The sequence below is a fragment of the Ostrea edulis genome, chromosome 1 (genome assembly GCF_947568905.1).
Source record: "Ostrea edulis chromosome 1, xbOstEdul1.1, whole genome shotgun sequence".
Classification (NCBI taxonomy): domain Eukaryota; kingdom Metazoa; phylum Mollusca; class Bivalvia; order Ostreida; family Ostreidae; genus Ostrea; species Ostrea edulis.
Genome location: NC_079164.1, coordinates 31682458 through 31689445, shown reverse-complemented (window position 1 = coordinate 31689445; position 6988 = coordinate 31682458). Strand labels below are relative to the sequence as shown.

Below are 6988 nucleotides of genomic sequence, written 5' to 3'. Positions count from 1 at the left end.
AAACTTGAAGAGGTGTATTTCAAGTTACAAAAATAAATTCAGTGGGAAAAGCAAGGTTTGATGGTGAAAAGTTGAACTGAAATCTCAAAATTTTCAATAAGTGCAAAAAGGTCAACTACTTAAACGAAGATTGTTGAACTACATAAATAGAAATAAATATGAAGTAGATATAACCAATCAATGATTAAATGATTAAAATTCATGAAAAATTACTAGAACATATGAACATTCAGAAATAAATTTCATGGCTTTGTATACATTCTATATAATAAAGGCAAAAAAATGCCTATGTAATTCATTATATAAAATTTTACAATGTTGATTTTTATAGGTCATTTCTGACACAGGATTTGAGATAATAGTCAATTAATTAACACACATATATGAAGTTAAAATTATCAGTAAATCAAATTTTAATCAATTGCCTATCATGAAGAATCTTAATTCATTCACTCACATTCCAAACTTGACATTGGCAGATCCCGAGGGGGTGGGGTGGGGGGGGGTAGAACACACCCTCTCCTTTTCTCTGGGACATGCAAGGTGAAGATAACGAACAGTGATCAATCTCATAACTCCTACAAGCAATACAAAATAGATAGTTGGGCAAACACGGACCCCTGGACACACCAGAGGTGGGATCAGGTGCCTAGGAGGAGTAAGCATCTAGATAGTTATTTAGCATTAACCAGACATTTTTTGACTCTCTTGTAAAGCATTTCCCTTTGCATTCATGAAATAACATGCCATATTCCATTTTCTGCCTACATAAGATTGGCAGACTTGCTTTAATGCATGTTTACTCTGATGTTGAAATATATATTGACCACTTCCAGATACACAAAATGTTTGTTGAATTTTACCCAGTGACGGAAAATGTTCATAAAGTATCTTCAACTGATGCATAAAAGGTTACATGTAACTAGCAATCAATAATAAACATATTTACTTTATCAATTCATCGGATAAGAGATCATTTTTCTGGACCCCCCCCCCTTTCAAATCACTGGATCTGTCTATGTTTAACAAATGACAATAAAGAAATCATGTCTTAATGCCTGGTACTTAGTAGCATGGTTTGCAAAGAAAGAGCTAGTGCATATTTCTGACATTTGTTACAAACAAACTTTTCCCCTAGAAATTATGAAAATTGGCACTGAATTTATATTGATATATGTATATTAACAATTGATACATTTCACAGTATGGAATCTTATTTTGCCACCCCACCACTCTCTTCTAAGTTATGTCTAATGCCATAGCAGTGTTTCTTTTGAATATTGGTTCACAAACAGGAATAAAATTTGTCACTTCAAAAATTGAAATATGCTGCAACCATAGAGTTAAAGTAGTGGTCATCATTTGATTATCTTTGTCAGCTGCAAAGTGTTTCAGTGAAATAACTGTCAACATATCTAGATTGAAGTGGAGCTATGAGTTCTGCAATTCCCCTTATAACTTCACAAGTCTTTTGTCTGTAGTAATTCTGTGTTCTCTCCAAAGCCTCTTCCTATCTTGGACTCAGCTGAGATCTAAATAACAACAGTTGTGTAAATTAATGGAAATAAAATGATGAACATATTTAAATAGCACTGTAAGCAATGCATTAAGAAAGTCAAGATCATATGTTTGATATAGTCACAAGGTCAAAGGTCATGATATGAAATAAATTCTGGTCATTAGGCATTTCATGTGAAACAAACTAACCCAATACCTTATCCCTCAAGATATAACAGATCTGGTAATAATGAATGTTTTTCAAAAGTAGGTCAACATGGTCAAAGTCAGAAGTTCAAAAGTAAATCTCTTTTCATTAGTAATCTATAATATGTGAAATCTATATCAAAGCCCAATCCAAAGTGGTTGAGAAACTATATACCAATTTAAAGTTTTTGAAAATCATGCTATTTTAAAGACTAAGGTCAGGTACTAAATTAAAAGTCTGGTAATAAAGAATATACACATTTTGTATATCTTTATGTAAAATATCAATATAATAAAATCTGGGTTAAACTTCAAAACCAAGGTCACAATATCAAACAGCATGGTATCAAATGAAAGTCCTTGCCTTAAGATATCTAAATACTAAACATAAAAGGCTAGACTATCTTATATATAGTTCAGGAGAATTGCCTACTGTAGGTTATATTTTGTTAAAAGTAAGCCAAACACAAAAGTAAAAAAAAAATTGATATCAAAAGAAATGTCTTATTATAAGGAATAAAGATATGAAATATGAGAGCCTTATTACTAACATGAGCAAGTTCCAGACCCCCTCCCCCCCCCCCCCGACTTTAGTCATGGGCGCATAGAAAGGAAAAATGAATCAACACAAATTAGGAACATTTGCAGTTTGAAAGGATTTAGTGTGGTCCTGCTAACCTTGAAAAGAATTTGTTTTAATTTCCTGTATATTCCCACATCATACTTTGATCTCCTCCATACTCTAATTCTTTAGTCTCTGAATTGAACAAAATAAAATTTACACTACCTGAAGATCCTTGCATATGAATATGGCTAATCATTGACATACCCTTCTTGAGAAGAGGATTGTTAAAGATGTTTCCTTATATTATCCCTTATAAAACTTTGACCCCCTATTATAGCCTCATCCTACACCCAGGTCATGAATTGAACTAACTCCAATCTACACAACCTGGGATGGCTTGCATATTTTCATTATATTAAACGACCCCATCCTCTTTTTGCCTTTTCTTGATTATCTCCCTTCAAAGGGGGCATGACCTTTCATTTAAACGAAAATGAATCTCATTCAATTGGGCCATTGGTTCTGGAGAAGATGAAAATGGGAAAAATTATTACCACTATGATGACAACAGAATCCAGACAATTTTTTATGAGAAAAGCTCTCTTGAGTCTTCAGCTCAGGTGAGCTAAAAAACTATATATTCATTGATTCAAAAATTAAACCACATTCTGATTTCAAAACATCACCTCTGATATATATATATATATATATATATATATATATATATATATATATATATATACGAGCTAGTATTTGAAATTATCTAAACAAGAATTGTCTGAAAGAGAGTTTAAAACTTGTCGAGTGGGTTAAAATCTTTGATAACAGTCATGAATTAAAAATGCATGTATGTGTTGTGTGTGACATGGTGACATCACATAAAACTTCAATATGAAGGGTCAAGGTCGTAAGGTAAAAATGTTTCTATCATATGACATAAGGAACACACATTTCTGAAATATCCAACCCCCATCTCTAACCATTCTTATGTTATTGTCAAAGTTAAAGTTTTTATATTCTACATGTATGTCTGCCAAGTGAGTTAAAACAAAAAGATTGGGACATCATAACATTGGATGCCTTTGGTCAGGATTTGTCTCAAGAAATATACATGTCAAATGTGGAATTTTAATTTTAACTTAAAAGCTCTTATCTGTAATAGTTCTAAACTTACATAATTTATGAATTATGACAAGGTCAGATGTACCATGTTCTGAATTTAAAATCTTTTGATTGAAATAAATAAATATACTCACTGATACAGTCTGATAATTGGCTTGCAGTAGGGGTGATTTGACTATAATTATTTTCCAAATCTGTAATGAAATGGGTGTTGTATTCATTATCAAGCTTTGGTAATTGGTATATACATGTATGTCACACTAATGCACTTTAGTACCTGTGTGCATGCAAATAAATCATCAGATTTTGTGTCATGTTAAACCATCTGAATTTTATAATCCATTCAGCTTAAATTTAGAGAAATTAATGATATACATCAACCTTTAATACCACCACCCCCACTCCCACCCCCATAATGGTTCTTATAGTTGCATAATTACATGAATAAATATATATCATTATTTTTTAAATATTTATTATTCGGTTTTTGTCACATACATACATGTACATATACTACCCTCTCACACTGATTCATTCATCCTTTAATAGTTATTAAATCTAGGAATCCAAAAAACAAACACATGTGAAAAGTAGCTAGTAAAAAAAATCAGTCAAAAATAATCTGATATAATTTTAATATATATTATTTTTTATGCATGCATGCTGATATGTACATAGCTTGCAGGACAATAAGCATTTTTATAAACACTTATTGAACTTTTCACCACTTTCATCTTGTTTTTGTGTGCTTCTATTGTTTCTTAATTCAATGATTTGTGGATAAACATTGTGTTGTAGTACAGATTTTGAAAATCCCTACATTAATCCCCACCCCCCACCCCCACCCCCCCACCCCCGATTGATTTAATGTTTTTTTTTTTACTGTGGGGATTTATTTTAATCATTATTTTAAAAAGAATCATTTCATCAAATGAATTGTTTGCATTGACACATCATGAGAACTTGCATCAAAATTGTCTAGCAATCAAAGACAGTGTTCAAAGAAAAATAACAGAGAAAATTCGACATCTATACTTACCACTTCCAACGAGAATAAATATTTCCCTTGAAACATTGAAGTTTACTGCTCTGTCTGCTTTACACTTTCCTTTGTGTAGTAGATAACTACATTTAGTGGGGGTTGCCTCCAGTAAATCCCCAAAGAATCGCAATGACCTCGGCATACTAGTAAGCATCTGCACCGTGCACGATAGTTTAAACAGTTAAACTTTTACGTCGAATTCGAAGTACCCCGATCTGTACAGCAGGGGGTCAATCTTGGTTGAATATTACACGCAGTTCCAACTTTAAAATATCTTGAATATCCACTTATGTCTTTTGAACAATTATTAAGGGTTGACAAGTCCCTAAAATAAGGACCACTCCTAGAAAAACTTCACGTTTCTATCACTTGTCAGCCATATCAGTTTACCCACGAAACTTTGATAAGGTCCGGGCTGAATATTTATTTTTCACCATCAAATTAAATAAAAAATTAATTCCACGTTTACACTTGATAAAAAAAATCGAGATAAGTGAAAAATGTTCTAAATAAATACTGTTTTCTTCGAAAATTACAATTTATGCAAGTTTCGGATCATTTTACATTTTTACGCCAAGGGAGGTAACTCAAATTACTGGCTTTTTGGCTACTTCTGTCAGTAAATGCTCAACAACAGCATTGTTTCCCAGCAATTTTATTGTTTCATCTTAATTATTAAGGAATTTCCTTCAAATATTGTTTATACTTTCTGGACAAATTTTATTGTATTGGGTATTATTTAACTTTACAAAATGATCATTTTCTATAGATTATATAGTGTCCTCCAATTTATGAAATAGGCCAAGTTTTGGCATCTAACAATGTTTTTTGTGAAATTCACTTTACATACGATAAAATTGGCGTATGACCTTAACTTTTATTGGGTATGAATAAAATTTTGGGGAATTGCATGTGCCAGCCGTATTATAGCTACTGCCTGATATCTCCGTGGACGGCCTCTTAATGTTTCAAGTTTGACAGGCTGTTAGATCTCAAGGTAAATTTTGAAAACAGTTTTTCCCCATATTTTAGCCATTTCCAACAAGAGGACCACCTTAAACCACATTTCCTCAAATGGACTTATGTACCGTCATACTCAAGGGAAACAGTTTCAGTGTTTTATTTCTGGTTTAGTGTGGCCTTTTGCAACAGTTTGTAATTTTTAAGGCCATTATGTTATATCTACTATATACTCTATATAACCACGGTGATGTTTATGCTTATCAAATAAAGATACTATCAACACATAGATATCCTTATTGAGTAGTTTGGGTAAATACAAGTATAAAGTGATATTGTACAGCAGAATATTTGTAAGAAATCATATTGAAGAAAAAGTATTTACGTAGGCGAAATTGCATACCAAGTGTTCTATACTTCTTTAGTATTATATTTGGAGGCACAGGGGCTAAGCCCGTTTTGGGCCCGAACTCTGCGATACCATAAATATAGTCTATATAGTTCGGGCCCAAAACGGACGTAGCCCCTGTGTTTGGAGGGTGTATGCAATAAACGGGGAGGGGTAATATTGTCGGCTATGAAGGGTTAAAATCTTCAAATAACGTAATAATATTATTGCACATGTGATATGTAATGTATGAGCATTAATGAAGGGTGAATATTATTGTCAGTTGTACTTTGACCCAATATTGGAGGGAGGGGGTTATATAAAAGAAATCTTCCACCATTACCGTCCACCAATAAATACTACATTTATTGTAGTCATATACAAGAATCGTGCATTCAAAGCGGTTTTTGCTTTTTATCAAATTCAGCAGGCAATTACAACATATGATACCTGTATGTATATCTCTAGTGAAAGGTGAAGATATCGCAGTGGTCAATCTCATAACTACTATAAGCAATACAAAGTAGATAGCTGTGCAAAGAGAGACCCCTGGACACACCAGAGGTGGGATCAGGTGCCTAAGAGGAGTAAGCATCCCTTGTCGACCGGTCACACCCGCCGTGAGCCCTATATCCTGATCAGGTAAACGGGGTTATCCGTAGTCAAAATCAGTGTGCCAAGAACTGCCTAACAATCGGTATGAAACATATCAGACAGCATTTGACCCAATGCGAGGTTGTATTGACGAACTAGATCGTTATAACGACCATAGAATTTGCGAAATGCTGACTTCAATCGAGACTGTTGAAACCCCTGTACTATCAACTTGTTTGTTAGTAGCTTGCCTCGATTTAAAGACTGAGTATACGCAGAACAAGCTCTTGCATATCGAATCAGTTGAAAGATATAAACACCATATGCAGGTGATAATGGAATATTGCTACATAAATGTGGGAAGGTGACGATGGAGAAGCTGAAATCATCCCGTTTGTCATATAGTTGAGTTGTCAGTTTGCCGTTAATGTCTACTTTCATTAAAATATCTAAGTATGAAGCAGAAGTGGATGTATTGTAATGCACTACTCTCATAATGCTTGTTCATAGACAATATTGGTTACGTTCAATTGCAATAATATCGCTCATGACATTCTGTAGGTCCTTGCCATTTTTCTGGATTTTTCCCATTTTTCACCATGTCAATACAATG

At 33.3% G+C, this 6988-nt stretch overlaps 1 long non-coding RNA gene across 1 annotated transcript; it reads right to left on the bottom strand.

Annotated features, from left to right (window-relative positions):
- Window positions 1-997: 997 nt before the first annotated feature.
- On the bottom strand, window positions 998-4502 carry LOC130047922 (uncharacterized). Its single transcript, XR_008796744.1, has 3 exons — window positions 4431-4502; window positions 3526-3585; window positions 998-1532 (listed from the first exon to the last, which is right to left on the bottom strand). It is a non-coding gene; the product is annotated as an uncharacterized LOC130047922 (long non-coding RNA).
- Window positions 4503-6988: the final 2486 nt, after the last annotated feature.